Source organism: Dermacentor albipictus, chromosome 1 (assembly GCF_038994185.2).
Source record: "Dermacentor albipictus isolate Rhodes 1998 colony chromosome 1, USDA_Dalb.pri_finalv2, whole genome shotgun sequence".
Classification (NCBI taxonomy): domain Eukaryota; kingdom Metazoa; phylum Arthropoda; class Arachnida; order Ixodida; family Ixodidae; genus Dermacentor; species Dermacentor albipictus.
In genome coordinates, this window is record NC_091821.1 from 184353080 (window position 1) to 184380132 (window position 27053).

Genomic DNA, 27053 nt, shown 5'->3' on the forward strand with positions numbered 1-27053 from the left:
TTTTTAGAGTGCAGTTGAAGTCTCCCAGTACAAGCAAAAACTTGTCGCCATTCAACCATGGCTCAAGGGATTCAAAGAAAATTGTACGCTCGCTTTCTACATTAGGAGCATATACAAAAACTATTCGCCAACAAAAATTCGAAAATGTGAAATCAGCAATCAAAAGGCGACCACTTGGGCATGCAAATACAGCCTCTACGTTCACTCTTAACGTCTTACGTATGAATACAAGGCACCCACCCGACGTCCCAACAGAATGACAAACGCAAACATGAAAGTTTGCTTGAAAGGAAGACACCATGCGGTCAGTGTGCTCTTGGCTCTCTATTTTCGACTCTTGTAAAGCAATTATATCAATATCGTTATCCAGAAGAAGGCGATTAAGCTGGTATTGTCGCCTTCTTGCTCCCAGACCGCTGACGTTCAAGGTCGCAACCCGAAGTGGAGCAACAAGATTAAAAGCCATGTCTTAGAAGAAGAAACGCCTCTATCCGCATGGTGCCTACCTTCATGGTTGACGTAGCCTTCCTCACGACTGCCAGGACCTCTTGACACCGGTCAACCAACACAACAGGCGCTGACACCGACCAGGACACTGTGTTACTACGGAGGCGGTTTCCCCGCCTTCCGCGTGTCGGCCGGAATGTTCGGCCGCGGTTTTAAAGACGAGCGTCTCAGTCCCCCTGCCTTCGGCGGAGGCTCATCGCCGCTACCGCCAGGCTGCAGCTTGACGTCTCCGCTTTCTTCATGCGGACGTTTTCCAGCAATGGTGCTCGCCGCTTCCTGGTTCGTCTCCATGGTATCAATGCCGGGGGTCTCCACGCTGCTTTCTTTAGCGTCCGCGGCTTTCGCCGCCTCCTTTGCCTTGTCATCGTCGTCCTGTTCAGGCTTATGCTGCGCCTGTACACTACCATCTGTTGCGCCGGACGGCCCTGCCTTCTGCTTCACCAGAGTCGTGAATGATGGCCGAGTCTGGCGCTGTGGTTGTCCACCCACACGGGCTGCTTCCTCAGCATCCGCCTCGTCCATCAGCATCTCGGACGAGTCCTCGCTGGTTCCCGGGCCTGTAATGCTCGCGTAAGTGCGAGTACACTGGTCGTCTTCGTGCCCGAAGCGTCGGCAGATTCCGCAACGCGGGACTGGACATTCCTTGCGGATGTGGCCCGTACCGCGACACCGAAGGCACAGCGGGGGTCTGCCTGGTACCACGACAAGCGCCAACTCACCGCCAACGCTCAGCTGGTGTGGCAAGTCATCCAACTTCACGCCCGCTTTCAACTTGAGGGTGTCAAGCCGGGTGGTTGATCCCTTCTCTGTCATACCCTGCACACGCCAGCGCTCCCGGCCTACTTCGGTAACTTTCCTATAGGGCGCAAAGGCGACACGCACGTCCTCATCAGGCACATTGTGTAGAAGCCAGTGGAGCTTCAGTCGAACGTCCTGGTTCGCCGGGTCAATCACCAGGCAGCGCCGGTTTTTTACACGCAGCTCCCCGATGCTCGAGATCTTCTTCACCGCGTCCGCGTCCTTGAAAGTGATAGCCCAGACATGGCTCATGCGATACGCCCCCAGGGCGATAACATCCGGAAGAAGCGAATGCGGTGCCAATGCGTCACGGAAATCTACAATCCGGTACGGTCGCGCCGTAATATCGGCGTGCAAAAAAACTGTATTTAAAACATAACGACCTGTTGGCAGACCTGGCAGAACAACTTGGTAGGTGCCCTCCTGTTCCATCGTCCTGTTTCCGCGGCTAGAAAAGGCCGCTGAAGCCGCTCCAACGGAGCCCGTCATCATGCGTCCGTCACGCTCGGTGGCCGGAAGCAGCGGGACCTTTTCGCTCGGCCACGCTACCACGGTTCTACTGCAGTATGACGATCGTGTGCGCCTTTCGCCGACGCGCGTGCGTAAAGAAGCAAAACGATCTGGCAGCGGTGGGATTCGAACCCACGCCTCCGAAGAGACTGGTGCCTAAAACCAGCGCCTTAGACCGCTCGGCCACGCTACCACGGTTCTACTGCAGTATGACGATCGCGTGCGCCTTTCGCCGACGCGCGTGCGTAAAGAAGCAAAACGATCTGGCAGCGGTGGGATTCGAACCCACGCCTCCGAAGAGACTGGTGCCTAAAACCAGCGCCTTAGACCGCTCGGCCACGCTACCACGGTTCTACTGCAGTATGACGATCGCGTGCGCCTTTCGCCGACGCGCGTGCGTAAAGAAGCAAAACGATCTGGCAGCGGTGGGATTCGAACCCACGCCTCCGAAGAGACTGGTGCCTTAAACCAGCGCCTTAGACCGCTTTTTTTTCTTTATTGCCTGTTTACACAATACAGAAAACAGAGGGATCTCAAAACCTTTTGAAATTAATCAACTCATCAAACAGTGTAACCCAATCAGGTGTTTCTGGCTGGGCTCGGTAAAGCTCTCGCATATACGCTACATGTTCAATAAAATTTTCCCTTACAGGCCGAGCGTTAGTGTCGGCATGTCTTACCGACATTCGGGTTTTCCATATACTATGGAGGCTGAGTACCATTATCATGTCGTAGGGAATGTCGCCGTGATTCTCAACTGGTAAATACCGGATTCCATGATGTGTAATAGGTAAGTCCTTTTTGATAGTTCGCTGAAGGATGTCCCAGTGAAAAATGGGATCCCAGCATTCAATAAATACATGTTCTATTGTCTCTGGTTTTTGGCATAGTATGCAGTTGACTGTCCACGGTACAATTATTCCTTTATCTTGTAGCCACGTTTTTACAGGTAGAGTGTTTGTATGGAGCTTGAAGAAAAAGGATTTTACATGTGGTCGTATCGGCATTGCTTTAACCCGTTTTAAGACGTCTTGTCCACAACCTCCAGTGTATATGCTTCTGTACACTGGCAGAGGTAACATCACATCCAGTAAATCCTTGTAGAGCTTTTTCTTTTTTACCGTACTCAAGTATTCTATGGAGAACCTTACTTTAAGCATGCGAAAGGCTACTACAACCTCGCGCCAATAACCTTTTATACGGTGCATCGCAGTCTTATTTGTAGAGACGATGAATTCAGGTAGTGCATTGTGTAAACAAACTTGCATAACTGTACGCAGAAATGGGTCACACTGATCTCTTAAAAATATAAAACGCGACACAATCTGTCTGATAAACAGGTGCGACAGGCCAAGGCCACCTTTTCTGACGGACAAAAACAGATTAGTTCGACTCGTTCGTTCCCAACTTCCTCCCCAAATAAACAGTGCAAATACTCTATTAATTTTTTGTAGGTTAGTACGCGACATGAACAATACTTGCATAACATACCACAACTTGGCAACTAAGAATAGATTGCAAGTAGTTGAACGGGCAAACATTGACAAATTTCGACCTTGCCATCCCTGCGTCTTCTCTTTCAAGCGATCTGTTTCCTCGTTCCAATACGATTCGGTGTCTTCATAACATTGTAATGGGACACCTAAGTACGTTGTTGGCATTGCTGTCCATTGGATGCCAGCAAATAATTCAGGCCTCTCGCTCCACTCTCCATGCCAGAAACCTACGGTCTTCTCCCAATTGATCTTGCAGCCAGATTCCTTGCAAAACTCGCCAGTCAACCTAACCACCTCTTTGATGCTTTCGGCATCTTTGCAAAAGACAGCAATGTTATCAGCGTATGCGAGGACCTTGACTTCCGTCGTTTCAAGCATAAAACCGCGTACACTTTGACTATTTATTAAACTCAAGCAGAAAGGTTCTAAGTAAATATCAAAAAGTAATGATGAAATTGCACATCCCTGCCTCACACTGGAGAAAAGCTGGATTGGTTCACTTAACTTCTTGTTTATAATGATGCAGTGCCTTAGACCGCTCGGCCACGCTTTTTTTTTTCTTTATTACCGGATTGGAACTTCCAAACACAGAACTCATAAATACAATTTTACAAGTACAATAAAAGACGCGTGAGCCTTTTCATGGCTGGAGTGTGAAGCTAAAATGGCTTCAGAGAAGCCAGCTTATCAAGCACAGGTATCCAATCCGGTGGGTTCCTCTGGATTTTGAGAATATCTCGTATGTACACACAGTTTTCACTGAAGTTTTGCATGGCCGATCTTGCGTCGACATCGGCATTTCTGACCGCCATCCTCGTTTTCCACACACTATGCAAACACAGTAACATGAACATGTCGCATGACATTTCATCTGGATCTTCACATGGCAAGAATCGGATACCAAAGGGCGTTACTGGCAAATCTTTCTGAAGTGTCCGTTTAAGGATGTCCCACAAGAAAACAGCATCGTGACAGTCCAAAAAGATGTGTTCTATCATTTCCTCCTTTCGACATATCAGGCAGTGTAATCCCTATGGGACAAAGATGCCTTTGCTTTGAAGCCATGGCTTTACAGCGAGCGTGCCCGTGTGCAGTTGGAAAAAGAATGATTTAGATGACGCTCTTACTGGCATTTTTCGAACTCGTTTTAATACGTCTCTTTCTGGTCCTAGTTGATAGATGGAGCGGTACAACGGTATTGGTACAAACACATCAATTAGATCTTTGTACAATTGTTTACGTGTCACTGCGCTCAAATATTCTAAGGAAAACCGTGGCTTCAGTACTTGATATGCAGACACTATTTCGCGCCAAAAACTGCTCAAGGTTCCACGCGTATCTACATTTGATGAGACAATATAATCCGGGATATGATTACACAGCCTCATGTGTATAACAGTACGCAAGAAAACATCGCTTTGGTCTCTCAGAAAGAAAAACCTTGAAACTATTTGTTTCAAAAATAAATGACACAGACCAAGCCCTCCGTGTCGCACCGAAAGGAACAAGTTTAACCGACTGGTGCGTTCCCAGGTAGAATTCCATATATAGGTGGCAAACACTCTGTGTAATTTTTGGACACAAGTTCTGCTCATACTGAACACTTGAAGTACATAAAACACTTTTGCAACAAAAAACACATTACAGACTGTAGCGCGGGAAAACATAGAAAAGTTATGCCCTCCCCATTTTTCAGACTGATCCTTGAGCCTTTCTGTCTCTCCTGCCCAGTATTCTGCAGTATTTCTATAATGTTGGAGAGGAACCCCCAAGTATCTAGCAGGAATAGTTGTCCATCTCAGACTGCTCGGTCAAGCTACCACGGTTCTACTGCAGTATGACGATCGCGTGCGCCTTTCGCCGACGCGCGTGCGTAAAGAAGCAAAACGATCTGGCAGCGGTGGGATTCGAACCCACGCCTCCGAAGAGACTTGTGCCTTAAACCAGTGCCTTCGACCGCTCGGCCACGCTACCTTTTTTTTTATTTATTACCGGTTTTCAATATGACATCGTACATATGAATTTCACACTCGTGACACAAATGCAAGCTTCTTGCAAGAGCAAAAGAAGGCAAGAAACAAAAAGCGCTACAAAGCCGTCTATCCGCATAGGACTGACGTTGTCAAATTAAAATTCCTTCATGACTGTAAGAGGTTCGAGCCTCGACAGCCAATCCGGTGCACACTCTTGAATTTTCTGCGTTTCAATAAATAAGGACATAGACTCTCTGAAATATATACGCGCTGGCCGAGCGTCGGCGTCGCAATGATATCCGGCCATGCGAGCTCGCCATATAGAGTGGAGGGCATTCAGCATAATGAGATCATACGGTACTCCGTCTTCATCTTTAATTGGCAGATACCTGATCCCTTGGGGGTCCACCGGTAACTCCTTTTTCAGCGTTCGCTTTAAAACGTCCCATAAGAAAACCGCCGCCCAGCAGTGCAAGAAAACATGATCAATGGTCTCCGGCTTCTGACAGATCAAGCAGTGGGATCCCCACGGCACAAGACAGCCTCGTTCTTCGACAAAAGTCTTCACAGAGAGCGTTCCTGTGTGGAGCTTAAAAAAGAAGGTTTTAACACCTGGTGGCACCTGCATTCGTTTCACCCGTTTAAGGACCTCTTGTCCTGGCCCTCCACTGTATATGGCTCTGTATAACGGCACAAGAAACACAATGTCGCACACATCTTTATACAGTGTTATCCTTTTCACGTGACACGGATAATCGTTTGAAAAACGAACTGAAAGGAAACGCACACTGTCGGCCACTTCCTTAAAATAACCACGCAGTCTTCCGGTCATGCTTGCCGTACTGACAACATATGCAGGCAATGCGTCGCTCAACCTGAGCTGACATACGGTGCGCAAAAAAGGATCGCGCACATCGCGAAAAAACAAAAAGCGGTTGACAAGCTGTCGAACAAAAAGATGCGCCAAGCCCAGCCCCCCTTCCTTCACGTGCCTGAACAGATTTGTTCGGCTACACCTTTCCCAGGTAGAGCCCCAGATAAAAACCGCGAACACTCTGTGCAGCTTTTGCACGTTTACCCTTGAACAGTACAACGTCTGCATGACATACCACAACTTCGTAATAAAAAACATGTTACACACCGTTGCCTTAGCGAAAATAGACAGGTTGATGCCTTTCCACCTTTCTGCTTTTTCTCTAGTTTCTTTTGTTTGGTTCATCCAGTATTCGTCGCTATTTTTGAACTGTCCATGGGAACACCTAGATACTTGGTCGGGGTTTTCATCCAGTTCACATTTGCAAAATGGTCGGGGGCGGAAGACCACTCTCCGTGCCACAAACCGAGGGACTTCCCCCAGTTCACTCTACTCCCCGTCACACCACAAAAACTTTTCACTACGCTTATCGTTTCCGTTACACTTTGTTTGCTTGTACAACACACTGCGATGTCACCTGCATATGCCAAGACCTTGACTTCTGTGTCTGCCAAATTATAACCGCGTATTTGATCATTTTGAATTATGGCCAAACACATAGTTTCTATGTAAATTCCAAACAAAAGAGGACTGAGGGGGCAGCCCTGACGCACAGAACGCATGACATTAATGGGGGCCCCCAATGATTTATTCACAATTAAGCGTGTTGTGCAGTTCTGATACGCCAACGTCACTTCCTCAGCGATGATGGAACCAATATTAACGTGATTCAATATGGCAAACAAAATACCATGCGAGACACAATCAAAGGCTTTCTCGAGGTCGAGCTGAAGCACTGCGACTCCGCCCAATGTGACGTCGCAGCACTCGAGCACGCACCGCATCGTGTGAATATTCGAAAAGTCGACCTTCCTTTATCCCACATGTTTGGTGATCTGCGACAATTTCCTTTATTACACTTTAAAGTCTGGCTGCCAAAACCTTCATGAAAATTTTATCATCTACATTGGTTAAAGATATCGGCCTGTAAGATGTCACCAGCCTAAGTATCTCTACTTGATCACTCTTAGGGAGGAGTATGGCATGCGCTTTGCCAAAAGAAGGTGGCAAAGCTTTGTTCTCATACCCATCATTAATCAGCCGTGCTAGCAACGGTGACAGTTCCTTCTTGAAAGCTTTATATAAACAAGCGCCCAGGCCGTCAGGTCGAGGTGATTTGCCTTGATTCAAATCCTCAATTGCCTTTTCAACTTCGCTTTCTGTTATTTTCACTTCTAATCGTTCTTTTGTGTCGTCACTCAATCGCGGCATGCGACCGAGGAAGACCTTTTTGAACTCGTCTACATTCGCTTCTTGAAACGCAAAGAGGGACTGGTAATACTCTAAAAACGTTTGGCCTATACTCTTACTGTCGTCGGCAGTTGTGCCATTCCATAGAATCTTATCGACGTGATTCCTTCGACCGTGAGCTTTTTCAAGTCCAAGCGCCCTTTTAGTGGGCGTTTCTCCAGCTACTAATGCATTTGTTCTTTCGCGCACAATCGCACCTTGATACCGTTCTTTGTCGAGCTGCTCAATTTTTTCTTTAATGGTTCGCACATCTTGTTTATACGCCCCTGGCTCTTCGCACTCAAGCGCTATCAGCTGCTTAAGTGTCTTTCGCAAGCTCTTTTCTTTCATTTCCTTCTCAAACTTTAAGCAGCTCGATCTTTCACAGGCTTTCATTTTTACGTTTTGTTGGAACCCTTCCCATTTCTCTGCTGTTATTTGACTATTATCCTCACAAACCTCCCTTACAGCCTCATGTACTGCCTCTACAAATGGTTGGTCTTTTAGTAGTAAGGCATTCATTTTCCATAGGTCCCAATTAAAAGATTCTCTCTTCTTCTCCGTGCCTATGTTACATTTCACCAAGCAGTGATCTGAGAACGATACTGGTGCCACAGAATAACTATGGCACTTTGGAATCATGTCTTGCGATATGTACATGCGGTCTAACCTCGCGTGACTGTTACCTTGAAATCGCGTGTACATTACTTCCCGCTCCCCCTCCAGACACTCGCAAACATCGTCCAGTTCATTTTCACGTATTAGTTTAGTCAACACACTGCTGCTTCTATCACGAATACCGGCATTATTGACTCTATCCCGAGCACTCAAAACACAATTAAAATCCCCCAACAAAATCATGCAGTTATCGCTGCAAATATACTGAAAAAGGTTCTCAAAAAATAAGGTGCGCTCTTCTACAGAATTCGGCGCATATATGCACATGACTCGAAATTCAATTTCACGATAAACAAAATCACAAAAAACATCCTTCCAGACTGGCATGAAAATACACTTTGAACAACAAGATCAGGCAACTTCTTTACAAACAGAACACAACTGGCGGACGTCCCTACCGCGTGACTCACGACCGCATAATATCTAGTCGTGAAACGCCGCACCATGCTCCCGGTCTCCTCCTCTCCGTCAACCTTGGTCTCCTGGACGGCTAGTACGTCTATGTCTTGGTCAGTGACCAACCGTAGGACCTGACTTTGCTTACGACTAGCCGCCAACCCTCTCACGTTCAATGTGGCGATAGTAAGTGACGGTAAGAGAGCCATCTTAACTAAGGAAAAAAAATAGGCCCGGAGCATGGTGCTTACCCTTCACGACTAGCCCTCGGCTAGCCGCCTCCGGGACCTTCCGGCTTGCTGGCGTTGGTCACCGCCCCCACTTTGACAACAGGCTTTTTTTCAGGCGGAATATTAGGTTTTGGTTTGAAGCCCATCCGCCTCCCATGAGGCGCCTTCGGCGGTGGCCCCTCGTTGGTGCTGGTTGCACTACCGTCCCGGTCCTTCGTCGCGTCGTGGGGGCGCTTGACTGGGGCACCGAGAGTTGCAGTCTGCTCACCGTCGTTGGTGTCCTCACCCTGCACTGTCCTGTCGTCATCGGGTGCCTCGTCGTTAACGCCCCCCGTAGCATGACCCACTGAAGACAGGACCTGTACCGTCTTGCTCGTTTTCTCGCCAGCCTCAGCCACCGTGCCTTCTGGCCAACGGTCGATGTCCCACTGACTGTCGCTCTCGGAACCAGGTCTCCGGTTCCTTTGGCGGCGTCCTCCGTCTCGACCACGTCCATAACGTGCTCTGCAGCAACGTCACTCGCTGCTGGTCCTGTCACGGCTGCATACGATTTGACGCAGTCAGCATCAACGTGGCCGAAACGCCTGCACCTTGAACAGCGGGGAACTTTACAATCTCGGCGGACGTGTCCCGTGCATTGGCAGCGCAGACACTGCATGGGCCTCCCGGGAACGACCACCAATGCTAGCACTCCGCCGACGCGCACCTGATGAGGCAGGTCTTCCAGTTTTACGCCGCTGTTCAGCTTCAGGAGCACGGTCCGGGTAGTAGAGGTCTTCTCTCCCATGCCTTGGACACGCCACCGCTCTCGGCTCACCTCTTCCACCTTGCCGAATGCAGCGAACGCCGTCCGGATGTCCTCATCAGTAACGCCGTGCAGCAGCCAGTGAAGCCTAAGCTTCACCTGCTGGTCTTGTGGGTCAACAATGACGCACCGTCGTCCCTTTACTTGCATTTCCTTCATGACCAGCAGGCGTTTTGTGGCAGTCGCATCATTGAGAGTCACCGCCCAGACGTGGTTAATTTGATACGCCCCTATGCATACCACGTCAGGTAGCAGGCCCGTCGGCAATAGGGCGTCCCTGAAGTTTTCAACCTTGTAGGGTCTCGCACGTACATCCCCGTGTAAAAACCCGGTGTTGATCGTTACTCGTCCTTTCGGCAGTTGCGGCAAAATAAACGGGTACTCCTTGTCTTCGTCGGTAAGCCTGTTCCCGCGGTCAAAAGTGGCCGCTGTCGCTGGTCCACTGGAGCCCGTGATTCTGCTGACCGCTCAGCTCGGCTGCCGGAAGCCGAATGTCGGCCACGCTACCACGGTTGTACTGCAGTATGACGATCGCGTGCGCCTATCGCCGACGCGCGTGCGTAAAGAAGCAAAACAATCTGGCAGGGGTGGGATTCGAACCCACGCCTCCGAAGAGACTGGTGCCTAAAACCAGCGCCTTAGACCGCTCGGCCACGCTTTTTTTGTTTATTTCCGAAGTTCACATGAGGAACAATAAGTCACAAACAATAAAGCACTTCAGCTACGCTTGAGCTGAGGCGAGCAAAGTTAAAATTTCTTCAAACTCACTAAATCATCAAGGAGTGTTACCCACTGAGGTTGGTCATGCTGTGCCCGGATGCATTCCCGAAGGTAAGCAGCGCTTTCAATAAAGTTTTCACGTGCACTGCGCGTATTAACATCTGCATGCCTTACTTGCATTCGTGTTTTCCACAAGCTGTGGAGGCCAAGAAGCATGAAGAAATCATATGGTACATCTTCGTGATCAACCGGTAAAAACCTGATACCATAAGGGTCTAGTGGTAACTCTTTCTTTATAGTTCTCTGTAGGACGTCCCAGTGGAATATCGCGTCCCAGCAGTCCAGAAAAACATGTTCGACTGTCTCTGGCCTCTTACATAAAAGACAGTTCGTTGTCCAAGGGACAAAGATTCCTTTTTCTTGAAGCCACGTTTTGACAGGTAATGTATTAGAGTGTAACTTGAAAAAGAATGTTTTCACGCCTGGCCTAACTGGCATCTTCTTCACTCGCTTTAAAATATTCTGCCCTGGGCCTCCACGATAAGGCGCCCGGTACAATGGCACCGGCAGCATGATATCCACAAGATCTTTGTACAGCTTTTTCTTGGGAACACTGTACAAATAGTCTGGGGAAAAACGCACTTCTAACAACTTACAAGAGAGCACAACCTCGCGCAAAAATCCGCTTACAGCACCACACATGTTCTCACCAGAGGACACTATGTTTCTTGGGAGTAGCCTCTGCAATCGGACCTGTATAACCGTTCTTAAGAAGGTGTCATTTTGATCACGAAAGAAAATAAAGCGTGATACCACTTGACGCAAACACAAATGAACCAGTCCAAGGCCTCCACTCTTCACTGAAAGAAACAGGTTTGTTCTCCTCGTTTTTTCCCAAGTCGAAGTCCAAAGAAAGACGGCAAATATACGATGCAATTTTTGAATAGAGGTCCGCGAAGCACACAGCCCATTCATGAGGTACCATATTTTTGAAATTAGAAAAACATTGCAGACAAAGGCACGTGAGAAAATTGACAGATTCCTTCCCTGCCATGCTCCCGCTTTCTCTCTCGCCCTTGAAATCTCTTCGTTCCAAAGTGGGCTGGGATCGCGATAACATTCTAGGGGCACACCAAGGTATCGCGTTGGCATGGGAGACCATTGCAGCCGTGAGAAAAATTGCGGTGTAATATCCCATTCCCCGTGCCAAAATCCAGAACTTTTTTCCCAGTTTACTTGACATCCAGTCTGGTTACAAAACCTTTCCAGAGTGTGTGTAACTTCACAAATGCTTTCTCTGTTCGTGCAAAATACCGCTATGTCGTCCGCATACGCAAGAAGTTTCACCTCAGCAGATTGCAGCTTGAAACCCGTGACATAGTCACTGTTGATAATGGCCAGACATAAAAGCTCTAGATAGGCTGCAAAAAGCAGGGGTGAGAGCGGACAACCTTGCCTCACCGAGGAGCGCACTGTGAGGCGCTCAGTAAGATCACCATTAACTATAATGCGTGTCATACAATTTGTGTACGCCATTTTTACTCCTTCTACTATTACACTACCCAGGTTAGCGTGCTCTAGAATGGAGAAAAGAATGTCGTGTGAAACCCGGTCGATCGCTTTAGCCAAGTCCAGCTGTATCATAGCTACCTGGCTTCCAAGCGCGTCAACACATTCCAATACGGTTCTTGCCACATGTATATTTGTAGCAATGCTACGTCCTCTGATTCCACAGGTTTGGTGCGGCCCTATTAATTTGTCGATTACACTCTGAAGTCGTTTCGCTAGTACTTTCATGTACACCTTGTAGTCGACATTAGTGAGGCTGATAGGTCTGTAGGAACCCACTAACATTCGTTTCTCCGCATCATCAGACTTGGGAATAAGTACAATGTGTGAAATACCAAAGGACAGTGGAACTTTTTTGCGTTCATAGGCTTCTGTTATCACTTGTAACAGGAACTGAAAAACATCATGTTTAAAGGTTTTATAGAAGGCAGCGTTCAGCCCATCTGGCCCCGGCGCTTTTCCAGACGGAAGATCATCTATTGCTTTCTCGATCTCTTCCAAAGTAATAGGCAAGTCAACACGCTCTTTTACATCATTGTCGAGTGTTGACATTAATCGGAGGAAATCCCCTTCAAACCCTTGCGCATGCTCGCGCCTATTGCCGAAAAGTTCAGCAAAGTATTCCGTAATAGCGCGCTGAATCTCACTAGGGTCGCTTCTAATGTGCCCCTCGTATCTTACTTGCCTGATTTCCTTCTGGCAAGCGTACCGCTTTTCATCTGATAGCGCCCGCTTTGTAGGCGTTTCGCCTGCCCACAAGTTATCGGTCCTTGAGCGTATTATTGGCGCTCTATACCTGTCAGTGTCAATTGTTTCGATCTGACACTTCACGTTTTTTATTTCTTTACTAAAATTTCCTGGCTTATTGGTTTCCATCCTAACCAAGCACTCAAGTTGTTCGCGAAGTTCCCTTTCTTTTCCTTTCTGTTTATACCGAATGGCGCTACTTTTTCCTATAGCGTTAAGCTTCACTCGTTCTTTGAAACTTTCCCATTCAACGGCAAAGCAGTCCACTTGCTCAGCTAGTACCCCATCAAGATCACTTTTAATTACCTTGACAAATCCTTCATCGTCTAAAATTTTCTCATTTAGTTTCCAAAGGTACCAATTAAAGCGTGCTTTCCTTCCCTTCGTTCCAAAAGTCGCGCTTACAAGGCAATGATCACTAAACGACACAGGTTTTACATCATAGGCTGTGCATAGTGGCACGAGATCAGCAGAAACATACAGCCTATCTAATCTTGCGTGACTGTCGCGTTGAAAGTGTGTGTAATCAGGCCGTTTTCCAGCCGAAAACACACTTCCAACGTCCTCCAATAAATAATCGTGCACGAATTGAGTCAACAGTTCCGCGCTCTTGTCCCTCACTGGTATACACTTCACTCGGTCAGTAGCAGCACATACAGAGTTGAAGTCACCCAATACAAGCAACACCTTGTCACAATTCAAGTATGGCTCAATGGAATCAAAAAAACATTTACGTTCACTTTCAACATTGGGGGCATAAACACATACAACGCGCCAGTGTAGGTTTGAAAAAGAAAAATCAACAACCAAGAGGCGGCCACTTTCACATGCAAATGCAGACTCCACACTTATACCTAATGTGTTGCGAATGAAGATAAGGCATCCACCCGATGTCCCAACGGAGTGACACACACACACTTCAAAGTTGGCGCGGAAAAGGGGGCACCATGCGGTCAGCATGTTCTTGTGACTCTATCTTTGATTCTTGCACAGCTATTAGGTCAAGGTCATTATCAATAAGCAGGCGATTAAGCTGACATTGCCGCCTTCGTGCTCCCAGCCCTCTAACACTCAAAGTTGCTACACGCAATGGGGTTCTTAGCTCAACTACCATACGTTTACGTAATAAAAAGGGGCGCGCTCCGCATGGTGCCTAGCTCTGTTGACCATGTGATTTTCCCGACTGGTGTTCTGCAATGATGTACGGGGGGTCTGTTTGGCCACCCAAAGGGTTGACTGGTGCTTGTCTCGAAGTGGTCTGAGGCACCTCCTCGTCGCATCCTCCACTTTGCATGCGCGCAAACTCGAAAAGTCAGCCAAAAACACCGTGTCGGTCGATACACAACCGACGCTGACATTCCACAGAACACGGGAATAAAATTACGGAGGCAGATTTACCTGCCTGCCGTGACTCGGCCAAAAGATTTGGACGCGGCTTCAACGACAAACGTCGACTTCCTGTCGTTTTTGGAGGCGGCTCCCCACTGCTACTACCACCGGGCTGCAGGTTCTCACCGGCGCTCTCTTCGCGGCACCGTTTTCCAGTGGTTAGGGCAGCCGCTTCATCGTCGGCGTCCATGGCGTCGGCAATGCGAGGCTCCACGCGGTCCGGGGTTTTCAGCGAAGCTTTCGTATCGGCCACTGCACTGTGACCGCTGTCGCTTTCGGGGTCACGCTGCGCTCGCTGAGATGCCACCACTGCTGAAGACGTCAACGTTGTCGTTGTCTTCTGCTTAACCAGAGGCGTAAACGAAGGCCCATCTTTCGTCTCCGTTTTCCCAGCTGTTCTCGCTGCCTCTTCTGCGTCCGCCTCATCCATCAAATGCTCCGAGGCATCTTCACTGGTTCCAGGGCCGGCGATGCTTGCATAATTACGGGGGCACTCACCGTCTTCGTGACCGAAACGTCGACAAGCTCCGCATCGCGGCACCTTCCACTCCCGTCGAATGTGTCCCGTACCTCGGCAGCGAAGACATAACGGAGGCCTTCCAGGCACAACGACGAGTGCCAACTCACCCCCAACGTTAAGCTGGTGCGGCAAGTCGTCCAGTTTAACGCCAGCTTTCAATTTCAGCGTGACCATCCTGCTCGTTGAGCCTTTCTCTGACACGCCGTGCACACGCCAGCGCTCTCGGACCACCTCGGAGACCTTTCCGTACGGTGCGAGCGCGACACGCACGTCCTCGTCCGGCACGGTGTGAAGCAGCCAATGGAGCTTGAGACGTACTATCGGCCAAAAAAGTAAACGGACCACGGCACAGCTGGCCGGAGCGGCTGCGGGGCCGCACCGGGGCGCTGCTATCTCGCTCCGCGCGCTGACGGCGAGAGTGCCCCGAGTGACGCCAGACTTCGCCCTCTCTCGCGCGCGGATCCTTGTCACGCTTGATAAATTTCTAGTGCGCCGTTCGGTTGCTCTGCTGCTGACGGCCGCGACGAAGGGGACTGTGCATCGCCGGTAGTTTAGAACATGGCGCTGTCGAACAGTAGTGGATGGCCACGGGGAGTCAAACCGCGCCACTGAGAAGGAACGAAGACTCCTTCTTAATGTTGTTTTGCTTATATTCACCATACCTCTCATATTAGTGCATTTCTCTGGCGTCCACCGCTACTCGATTTTAGGCAACACAACGAAAGCAGCCGCAATGGCGGCTACGGTGACGCGCGCTTGCAGGTGCCAAGCTTTACTGCCGGCGCGGGTTCTCTGTCGATATTACTTTTCCGGCATTGTCTCCAGCAGTGGGTTTATTAACTATAGCAATGCGCCTCTCCACACTGCTTTAATTCGCTACTACAATACACAGTCCGTTATGAAACTTTCTTTACAAAAGTACCGTCAGAAAGAGATGATTGGAAAGAATTAATCGGAAAAACAAGTCGCTCGTGAAAGTTTATTCGCGGAAGAAAATAAAAAATGGGGTTCCATGCGTGGAAGAGGTCCTCAATGGGATGAAAATTCGCCGTCGACCGCTATTACTTGGCCTACTCGCCTTGGCATCGAGTCATAGAGCGCTGCTACTAGCTCCGGTCGTCTGCGCAGCGCTTCCCACTCTTCCTTCACGGCATGCCAAAGCTGATCCGCGGTGCCACAGCAAAGGTGCCAATAGGACACCGGCGTTCAATATTTCCTTTTTATTCTCTGGAACGGTGTCGGCGACGCGCTTTGTAGTGCGCGCTGCTATCCAGATATGATTCTGTCCAGCCATCGGACACTGGAAGACTAGGAAATATTTAAGAACGAGAACGGTCGCATTCGTTTCGTAGCAAAAATGCCATCTCGGGTGCCGATCGCGCTTCACCGTAGCCGCCGTTGCGGCTGCTTTCGTTGTGTTGCCTAAAATCGAGCAGCGGTGGACGCCAGCGAAATGCACTAATATCAGAGGTATGGTGAATATAAGCAAAACAACATTAAGAAGGAGTCTTCGTTCCTTCTCAGTGGCGAGGTTTGACTCCCCGTGGCCGTCCACTACCGTTCGACAGCGCCATGTTCTAAACTACCGGCGATGCACAGTCCCCTTCATCGCGGCCGTCAGCAGCAGAGCAACCGAACGGCGCACTAGAAATTTATCAAGCGTGACAAGGATCCGCGCGAGAGAGAGGGCGAAGTCTGGCGTCACTCGGGGCACTCTCGCCGTCAGCGCGCGGAGCGAGATAGCAGCGCCCCGGTGCGGCCCCGCAGCCGCTCCGGCCAGCTGTGCCGTGGTCCGTTTACTTTTTTGGCCGATAGTACATCCTGGTTTGCCGGGTCGATAACAATGCAGCGGCGTTCTTTGACGCGCAGCTCACCGACGCCTGCAATCTTCTTAACGGCATCTGCATCCTTCAGCGTGATGGCCCAGACATGGCTCATCCGATACGCCCCCAGGGCGATAACATCCGAGAGAAGCGATTGCCTAGCCAACGCGTCTCGAAAATCTTCCACCGGTACGGGCGGGCGCTGATATCCGCGTGCAAAGAAACAGTATTTAAAACTAAACGCCCGGTTGGGAGACTTGGCAGAACAACCTGGTAGTCGTCTTCCATTTCCATAGCCCTGTTACCGCGGCCAGAAAAGGCCGCTGAAGCTGCTCCAACGGAGCCCGTCATCATGCGTCCGTCACGCTCGGTGGCCGGAAGCCGGCCACGCTACCACGGTTCTACTGCAGTATGACGATCGCGTTCGCCTTTCGCCGACGCGCGTGCGTAAAGAAGCAAAACGATCTGGCAGCGGTGGGATTCGAACCCACGCCTCCGAAGAGACTGGTGCCTAAAACCAGCGCCTTAGACCGCTCGGCCACGCTACCACTTTTTTTTTACACACTTTTATTCAGAAAAGGCATGTACATACATAAAACCCACCTTGGTCTGCTTGACCAGTGTGGTTAATTAAAAATTTTTCATCCGTACCAACTCATCAAGTACCCAAATCCATGCTGGTGGCTCGGTTAAAGTACTATATACCTCGCGCATGTAGGTTATGCTCTCTATAAAGTTTTCTCTGGCTGACTTTGCCTTGGGGTCTGCGTGCCTGACTCCCATTCTTGTGATCCAAAGGCTATGTAGCCCCAGTATCATGATCATGTCATAGGGGAAGCTGTTTTCATTCTGCACTGAGAGATATCGAATTCCGTGTGGTGTTATCGGTAACTCTTTCTTCAGGGTTCGTTGCAAAACATCCCAAAAAAAGACAGGATCCAAACAATCAATGAACGCGTGTTCGATTGTTTCTGGTTTCTTGCACAAAAGGCAGTTTGTTGTCCACGGTACAAATATTCCCTTTTCATCGAGCCATGTTTTTACAGGGAGTGTGTTTGTATGCAATTTGAAAAAGAATGTTTTAACAGCTCCTCTAACAGTCATTTTTCGAACTCTTTTTAATACATCTTGTCCTGGGCCTGGAATGTTTGGCGATCTGTATAATGGTACTGGCATCATTACATCGATTAAATCTTTATATAGTTTCTTTCTCGGTACAAGGCTCAGGTACTCAAATGAGAAGCGTGTTTTAAGCATCCTAAACGACGTGACTAATTCCCTGAAGTAACCTTTTACACCACAGTCGATTGCAGCCGCACTAGACACAACAAATTCGGGCAGTACATTCTTAAGGCGCATTTGCATCATCGCTCTCAAAATGGGTCTCTCGTGTCCCGCAGGAACATAAAACGCGACACAATTTGTCGGATGAACAGATGAGAAAGGCCGAGGCCTCCGTCTTTCACTGGGCGAAACAGATTAGTGCGGCTGATTCTCTCCCAATTGGATGGATGGATGGATGAAAAACTTTATTAGGGTCCTTTAGGGCGCGCCCTAGAGCCCCAAATAAAAACCGCGAATATTCGATGCAGTTTCTGCACGTTGACGCGTGACATTGACAAAAACTGCAACACATACCACACTTTGGCAATCAAAAAAACATTGCACGCGCATTTGCATCATCGCTCTCAAAAATGGGTCTCTCGTGTCCCGCAGGAACATAAAACGCGACACAATTTGTCGGATGAACAGATGAGAAAGGCTGAGGCCTCCGTCTTTCACTGGGCGAAACAGATTAGTGCGGCTGATTCTCTCCCAATTGGAGCCCCTAATAAAAACCGCGAATATTCGATGCAGTTTCTGCACGTTGACGCGTGACATTGACAAAAACTGCAACACATACCACACTTTGGCAATCAAAAAAACATTGCACGCACTGGCCCTAGCAAACATCGATAATTCGCGGCCTTGCCACCCTCCAACTTTTTCCTTCGCCTTTGGCGTCAGGTCATCCCAGTAATCTGCAGTTTGCTTATAATGCTCGAGAGGCACGCCTAAATACGTAGAAGGACTTCTTGCCCACGTGATGGTCGCAAATCTTTCTGGTTTAAAGTCCCATATTCCGTGCCAGAAACCGACACTTTTTTCCCAGTTTATCGCGGAACCTGTCTGTTTGCAAAAATCTTTGGTGACGCTTATGGCTTCTTCTATGCTATTGCGGTCAGTGCAAAAGATTCCTACATCATCAGCGTAGGCAAGGATTTTCACATGATGCGTCTGAAGCCTGAAACCATGTACTTTTTCATTAATAATAAGACTGAGACAGAAGGGTTCAAGATAAAGAGCGAAAAGCAGCGATGACAACGCACATCCTTGTTTTATAGATGACCGGACGTCAATACTGTGGGTGAGGTTCTTGTTAACTATGATGCGTACAGTACAATCATTATAAGCCATGTTTAAACCTTCTAATAACACTTTGCCAATATTGACATGTTCAAGCACAGAGAAAAGAACATCGTGTGCGACACGGTCGAAAGCCTTGGCGAGATCGAGTTGTAACATAGCAACTCGTCCCGAGATGGCATCACAACATTCTAGAACGCTGCGGGCTACATGCACATTTGTACATATCGAGCGTCCTTTTATTCCACATGTCTGGTGCGGTCCAACGAGAAGCATAATAACGCTTTGCAAACGTTTAGCTAAAATTTTGGTATAGATCTTATAGTCCACATTTGTAAGGGTTATTGGGCGATAGGCCCCTACTAATAACAGTCTAGTTGGATCATCTGTCTTCGGTATCAAAACAATATGGGCAGCGCGGAAGGAAGGCGGTAATCGTTTTTCCTCATAGGCGTTGCTAATAACGTTATGCAAAATTGGGCTGATTTCTTCAATGAATATTTTGTAAAAGGCTGCTCCTATTCCGTCCGGCCCAGGTGTTTTTCCTGGAGTTAATCCTTTTATTGCACTTTTCACTTCCTCTATGCTTATTGGCTGTTCTAATCGCGTCTTACATTCTTCATCGAGCTTAGGCATTAGATTAATAACCTCGGTTCTCAGCCCAGTTTTATCGCCTTTTTTATTCGCAAATAATTCGCTGTAATGCTCGACAAATGCCTGCTCAATTTTACTCCTGTCTGATGTCTGTTCGTTACGGTAGTTGATCTGTCGTATTTCGTTTTGAGCCACGTATTTTCTTTCGTCACACATCGCTCACTTGTTGGGCGTTTCACCCAACCATATCTTTTCGGCTCGCGCCCTTATCACTGCTGCTCTGTACTTTTCGGTTACAATTACTTCTAGTTTGCTTTTCACTTCGCGAATTGCTTTTATATACATGCCGGGATTGCCGCTTTCCATACATATAAGAAAATCGAGTTGGCACAGGAGTTCTTTTTCGTTACACTTTTGCTTTTGACTAATAATGGTTCCTCTTTCAATGGCAATAATCTTGACGTCGTTCTTAAAGTTTTCCCACTCAGCTGCCCACCCGTGTGGCCCTTTGGATGCCATTTGTTTAAGTCTTTTTGTTACACATTCAATAAATTTTTCATCTTGCAAAAGTTTCACGTTGAACTTCCACAAAGCCCAATTAAAACGGCTTTTTCTGAGGTTGCTTCCTAGTGTAGTCATGACAAGGCTATGGTCACTGAAAGACACATGTTTCACTTCATAGTGGCCACAATCCTTTGCAAGGTCAACTGTGACATAGATTCTATCCAGCCTAGCACAGCTTCCGCGCTGGTAATGGGTATAGATAGGGCTACTTCCTCTTAACAATAAATAACCGAGGTCTTCTAAATAATATTCGTGGAGCAGTGAAACAAGCACTCGCGAACTTTTATCTCGTACAGGGGTGTTCTTGGCTCGATCTTCAGCCAAACATACACAATTGAAATCCCCAAGCAGAATTAAGTATTTATCACTTTTTAAAAATTGTTCTAGGTCTTCAAACAATACATCACGCTCATGATCGATGTTTGGCGCATATATACAGATAACACGCCATTGCCTTGCGCAGTACGAAAAGTCAACAACAAGCAACCGCCCCGCCTCTGACGCAACTACTTTTTCACCTTCAATGCCTACGTTGTTCCTTATATAAACTGCACAACCACCAGAGGTGCCTATCGCATGGCTAACACAAACATTGAAGTGCCTTCGAAAAGTTCCCACCATTCGATCCGTCTGCTCCTCACTTTCTATCTTTGTTTCTTGCACGGCTACTATGTACAAGTTATTTTCCAGAAAAAGTCGATTAAGTTGATTTTGCCGTTTCTTAGTCGCCAATCCCCGTACATTCAAAGTGGCAACACGTAAGGGAAGAGGAAGTTTTTCGTTCTTAATTTGTGAAGAGCACTCGGATCGGGCAGTGTTTACCCCAGAAGTCAAGGATGCAGTGGAGTCTTCACTCAGTTGTGGCAGTAGTGGGCCAGGATGAACTCGCTGCCCATCGTCTGCTTCCTCAACCGAAGTTCGGTAGCTGGACGGGACAGCATCGTCTAGGCGGCGTCGCTTATTCGGTGCCATCTTGCTCAGTCACCAAGGGGAAGCGGATCCCCGCCTTTATTTCGGCGGTTTATCCACCGGGCGTCTATCAGGAGGAATGTTCGGTTTAGGCTTTAACGACGTTCGTCTCGTGAACGCCGTTTTCAGAGGCGGCCCCCCGCCACCTGCACCACCCAGACGGTCCGGTTCGCCGACACTGTCGCTGTGCATGCGCTTTGCCGACGCCTCTACAACACCTTCCATTGTTTGACACTGCACTGTCGGTGTTTCAGTTGGCGACGTCACCATAGCTTCACTAGAAGATTTCCCTTGCTGACATTTTCCATTCATTTTGTTGTGCGCGTCGTCACTGTTTGCACCGGCCAGATTTTTTTCACACGTTATTGTTTCAATAGCTGGCTCACGTTGTTGTACCGCTGCCGGAGGCGTTTCCACAGGTTCTTGTTCCTTCGTCACCGTGGTTGCTGCTTCTTCAGCTTCAGCCTCGTCCATGATATTATCCAATGTGTCAGCGTCCTTTCTGTGGCCCGTTATATTTGCGTACGTGGGCACGCACTCGCTTTCGTCATGGCCGAAGCGTCGGCACCGTGAGCATCGCGGGATCCGGCAGTCACGGCGGATGTGCCCTTTACCCTGGCAGCGCAAGCAAAGTGGCGCCTTGCCTGGAATAGCTACGAGAGCAGGCTCCCCAGCGACACGTACTTGATATGGAATATCTTCAGTCGTGACCCCGGCCTTCAGCTTGAGGTTCAGCACGCGCGTTGTCGTACCTTTTTCAGAAATGCCAAGGACACGCCAGCGCTCCTTTGTGGTTTCCATAACCTCGCCGTATGGCTCAAAGGCCACACGTATGTCTTCGTTCGTCACATTAGGGAGGACCCAGTGGACTTTCACTCGGACATCTTGGTTGTTCGGGTCTACTACCAGACATTTTCTGCCTTTCACAGTAATATTCCCCGCAGTCAACAACTTCTTCATGCTTTCATGGCTCTTGAACGCAACAGCCCACACATGATTCATCTGAAATGCTCCTAAGGCGTCAACCTCAGGCAGCAGTTCCAAACGTCCAAGGGCATCCCGGTAGTCTTCAACTCTGTACGGCCTTGCTCGTAGGTCACCGTGCAAAAAAAGGGTATTCAAAACAATACGACCTTTTGGCAAATGAGGCAGGAGCACTTGGTAGTCCTGGCTGTCTTCCATGTCGTCCCTGTTTCCGCGGCTAAACTGGGCCGCTAACACCGCCCCGTTGGAGCACATGAAAAACACGTCCGTAGGCTTTCGCGGCCGGAAGTGTAATCCCGGCCACGCTACCACGGCTCCACTGCAGTATGACGATCGCGTTCGCCTTTCGCCGACGCGCGTGCGTAAAGAAGCAAAACGATCTGGCAGCGGTGGGATTCGAACCCACGCCTCCGAAGAGACTGGTGCCTAAAACCAGCGCCTTAGACCGCTCGGCCACGCTACCACGGTTCTCCTGCAGTATGACGATCGCGTGCGCCTTTCGCCGACGCACGTGCGTAAAGAAGCAAAACGATCTGGCAGCGGTGGGATTCGAACCCACGCCTCCGAAGAGACTGGTGCCTTAAACCAGCGCCTTAGACCAATCGGCCACGCTACCGCGGTTCTACTGCAGTATGACGATCGCGTGCGCCTTTCGCCGACGCGCGTGCGTAAAGAAGCAAAACGATCTGGCAGCGGTGGGATTCGAACCCACGCCTCCGAAGAGACTGGTGCCTAAAACCAGCGCCTTAGACCGCTCGGCCACGCTACTTTTTTTTTCTTTATTGCCTGCTAGGCATACAACAAAAGCAGATACAGTGCATTGTCACTTTTGAAAGTGCTGTCACATCACTTTCAGCACTTAAGGGGTTAAAAACGCAGTTGTTTCATCATAGAGAGTTCCCCTAAAAGGGGGTACCACTCAGGCTTTTCAGTTTGAACTGTGTACACTTCTCTCAAGTATTCTACACTCGCAATGAAGTACTCTCGTGCCGGTCGCGAATTCACGTCCTCGTTGCGCACGGCCATCCGCGTCCTCCACACGCTGTGGAGTACTAGTGCCATGAACATGTCGTAGGGCACACCCCCTACGTTCTTGACAGGCAGAAAACGGATGCCGTATGGGGTAATGGGCAAGTCTTTCTTCAAGGTCCTCTGGAGGATGTCCCAGAGAAAGACTGCATCACAGCAATCCAGAAATATGTGTTCAACTGTCTCCGGCTTTTTGCAGATGATGCAGTCTACAGACCAGGCAACAAAAATGCCCTTTTCTCGCAGCCAAGGTTTTGTAGGGAGTGTGCCACTATGTAGCTGGAAGAAGAACGTTTTGACTGATGGTCGTACAGGCATCCCTTTAACTCTTACTAAAACATCGTCCCCTGGACCTCTTGAGTACAATGATCGGTATACAGGAAGTGGCAACATGGTTTCTACAAGATCTTTATATAATTTCTTACGCGTCACCACAGAGAGATACTCCATTGAAAAGCGTACTTTTAGGATTTCGAAAGCACTAATGATTTCACGCATATAACCCCTTGGCCGTCTTTGTTCGACATTGACCGTTGAAACAATAAATTCCTTCAAATAATTTGACAATCGCACATGTAACACTGTTCTCAAGAAGCAATCGCTTTGATCGCGTAAGAAAATAAACCTAGCCACGATCTGCCGCAAGAAAAGGTCGACTAGGCCAAGCCCCCCACTGCGGACAGATCGAAACAAATTTGTGCGACTGGTTCTTTCCCACGTAGAACTCCAAACAAATACTGCCATCACTCTGTGTAGCTTTTGAACTGCATTACGTGTCATAGATAGCACTTGAAGAACATACCACACTCGCGAAACAAGAAATATGTTGCACACAATTGAACGCGTGAACATTGAAAATTCTCGGCCACCCCATTTTTGGGTCTTCTCGCGTAGTTGCTCCGTTTCATTCCTCCAATATTCTGTTGTGTCCCGGTAGGGTTGGAGTGGTACGCCTAGATACTTATCAGGCGTCACCGTCCATGTAACATTTTCAAACAGTGAGGGTGTATTTCGCCAATTTCCATGCCAGATACCAAGGCATTTATTCCAATTAATTCTACTACCGGTGCACCCACAGAATGTCTTCACATCATTTACTGCCACTCTCACACTTTCTTGATCATCACAGAACACTGCGATATCATCCGGATAACTAAGCACTTTGACTTCCGCGGTCATCAAGCGGAATCCACGAAGTCGTTCATTCTGAAGCATTTTTTGGCAAAGGGGCTCTAGGTAGAGGGCGAAAAGTAATGCTGACGCAGGACATCCTTGTTTTACGCTTGATAAAACTTGTATGCTTTCGCTGAGCTGTTTGTTCACTACAATCCTCGTAGTGCATCCCGTGTATGCCATTCGTACCCCCTCCAAAACCACAGATCCCAGTTTTACGTAGTCGAGGATGCACAAAAGGATCTCGTGACTCACGCGGTCAAAGGCTTTCTCGAGGTCGATCTGTAGCATCGCTACCCTACTCTCAAAATCTTCACAACATTCTAAAATATTCCTTGCAACGTGAATATTCGTCGTTATAGATCTACCTTTGATGCCGCAGTTCTGATGGGGCCCTACGATTTCTTTAATAACAGTTTGAAGTCGCCTGGCCAACACACCCATGAACAGTTTATAATCAACATTGGCCAAGGTTATGGGCCGATACGATCCAATAAATTGCTGTTTCGCGGGATCTGTTGTTTTGGGAATCAACACAATGTGTGATCTGCGGAAGGACCCTGGTAATTGCCTGGTAATTGGTAATGCCTCGTGCAAAACTTCACATAAGGCTGCTGCCACAGGGCTTTTAAATTTCTTATAGAATGCTGCGCTCAGGCCATCTGGACCAGGTGTCCTACCAGAGGTCATTTTCTCAATTGATTTTTCAATTTCATTGACGGTGATAGGTGCCTCTAAGCTTGCCTTTATGTCGTCGTCGAGTTGCGGCATAAGTGATAAGAATTCATCCTTGAATGTGCTACTGCCCTGTCTTATGCTTCCTAATAATTCGCGATAATGTTCCACAAATGCTTGTTCAATTATTGCTTTATCTCTTGTGACGACGTTTTGATATTCTATCACCTTGATTTCATTTTTAGTCGCGTAGCTTTTCTCGTCTGCCAGCGCACGTTTCGTGGCCATCTCGCCACACCAAAGCCTTTCGGCGCGTGCGCGCACCACAGCTCCCTTGTATCTTTCTACGTCTATAGCCTCCAACTTTCTTTTCACGTCTTTAATTTCTTTACTGCGCATGCCCGGTTGCACACATTCTTGACAGAGTAAAAAATCTAACTGGCACTGCAACTGCTTTTCTTCTTTCATTTGGCGGTGTTTTATACAAGATGCTCTTTCAATCGCTTTCATTTTTACTTTTTCTTTAAAAGACTCCCATGTATGAATTAAACTGCCCTTGTTACACTCGAATACTTCTAATTCAGTTTTAACGTTTTCTACAAACATGTCATCATCGAGTAGCTTGTCGTTCAATTTCCATAGGTCCCAGCTAAACCTCTGCTTTTCTTTCTTATTGATCGTGAACATGACTAGACTATGGTCGCTGAAAGAAACGTGCTTCACACTGTAATCTCTGCACAAGGGAAGTAACGCAGTAGACACGTAGGCTCTGTCAAGCCTCGCCTGACTGCTAAGCTGGTAATGTGTGAACTGCGTGCCCTGAGAAAGCACATATCCTACGTCAACCAACTCTCGCTCGTGAACCATGGCATTCAAAAATAAGGCACTATAATCACGCACCGGCACTTTGCTTGCCCTGTCTTCGGGAATGCAAACGCAGTTGAAATCTCCGAGAAGAATCATTGTCTTATCACACGACAGGTGCACTTCAAGGTCTTCGAAAAATAATTTGCGTTCTAGCTCCCTATTTGGTACATATACACAAACAATCCGCCAATTCGCTCCAGAAAAAGAAAAATCACACACAATTAATCGTCCCAAATCGTCAATATGCAAACACTCTACTACAATACCAATGCTGTTCTTCATAAAAAGCAAGCAGCCACCAGATGTACCCTGAGAATGGCTGACACAAACATTGTATAGGGAGCGGAAAGGCGAAAGCATGCGGTCTGTCTGCTCTTGGGACTCGACTTTCGTTTCCTGCACGGCAGCAATATCAACGTCATTCTCAAGCAACAAACGCCGCAACTGATACTGTCGCCTCCTAGATCCAAGTCCTCTAATGTTGAGCGTTGCTACGCATAAGGCTGTTTCTAATTTAAAGGACATGTTATCGCTATGAGTAGGCCTACCACACGGCTTTTACTTCAAATGGGTGCTCGCCAGAAAACAAGGAATTTGCATGACTTACAGGCATTGCGGCTTTTTTTCATGTTTTTACGTCTCGGATCCCGCACAACACTTTCACAAATTACTGTCTCTCCAAAAATCATGACAGTCTCACCTACCCAGGTGATGAAGACGGGAGAGGCGGCTTGGCCTCTGCCCGTGGGTCGACCAGAATTTTTGGCCGCGGTTTGAAAGACGGGCGCCTAATCCCCGTTGTCTTCGTCGGTGGTTCTCCAGCCTCGACGCCATCGGAAATACTTGTCTCGTCTCGACTTTCGTCCCAAGGGCGCTTGCCAGCCAGGCCGCCGACTGCGCTCTCGCTGTCTTCCATGTTGTCCTGTCCAGCTGTAAACTCTGTTTCCTTGGCAGAAGTTTCACACGATTCTGGCCTCTCTAAGGCCGTTGCATTCCCAGGTTGTAGCTCCGACGGCTGTTCTGCGGGCTCTTGCCCTGTTGTCGCATTCGGCCCTTTCAGTGTGGCCGGGTCTGGCGTCGCCAGCACTCTGTCGGACCCTCTGTCACCCGGACTTGCTGCGTCTTCAGCGTCAGCCTCGTCCATGAGTAGCTCGGACGCGTCGCCCCCGTCCACGGGCCCGGTGACGCTGGCATAGGAAAGCGTGCAGTCGCGCTCCTCATGACCGAACCTCCGGCAGCTACCACAACGCGGCACTCGGCAGTCACGACGAATGTGCCCTTTTCCTCGGCAGCGTAGACAAATGGGCGCTCTTCCCGGCACAACAACAAGGGCTTGCTCACCGCTCACGTTCACTTGATGAGGGAGGT

At 48.5% G+C, this 27053-nt stretch overlaps 7 non-coding genes across 7 annotated transcripts; all 7 read right to left on the reverse strand.

The window, feature by feature from the left end:
• Positions 1–1926: 1926 nt before the first annotated feature.
• TRNAL-UAG (transfer RNA leucine (anticodon UAG)) lies at positions 1927–2008 on the reverse strand. Its single transcript has one exon. It is a non-coding gene; the product is annotated as a tRNA-Leu (tRNA).
• A 71-nt stretch (positions 2009–2079) lies between these two features.
• TRNAL-UAG (transfer RNA leucine (anticodon UAG)) lies at positions 2080–2161 on the reverse strand. The gene has a single exon. It is a non-coding gene; the product is annotated as a tRNA-Leu (tRNA).
• Positions 2162–5203: 3042 nt separating this feature from the next.
• TRNAL-AAG (transfer RNA leucine (anticodon AAG)) lies at positions 5204–5285 on the reverse strand. Its single transcript has one exon. It is a non-coding gene; the product is annotated as a tRNA-Leu (tRNA).
• Positions 5286–16890: 11605 nt separating this feature from the next.
• Positions 16891–16972, reverse strand: TRNAL-UAG (transfer RNA leucine (anticodon UAG)). The gene has a single exon. It is a non-coding gene; the product is annotated as a tRNA-Leu (tRNA).
• Positions 16973–22322: 5350 nt separating this feature from the next.
• On the reverse strand, positions 22323–22404 carry TRNAL-UAG (transfer RNA leucine (anticodon UAG)). The gene has a single exon. It is a non-coding gene; the product is annotated as a tRNA-Leu (tRNA).
• Positions 22405–22475: 71 nt separating this feature from the next.
• On the reverse strand, positions 22476–22557 carry TRNAL-AAG (transfer RNA leucine (anticodon AAG)). The gene has a single exon. It is a non-coding gene; the product is annotated as a tRNA-Leu (tRNA).
• A 71-nt stretch (positions 22558–22628) lies between these two features.
• Positions 22629–22710, reverse strand: TRNAL-UAG (transfer RNA leucine (anticodon UAG)). The gene has a single exon. It is a non-coding gene; the product is annotated as a tRNA-Leu (tRNA).
• Positions 22711–27053: the final 4343 nt, after the last annotated feature.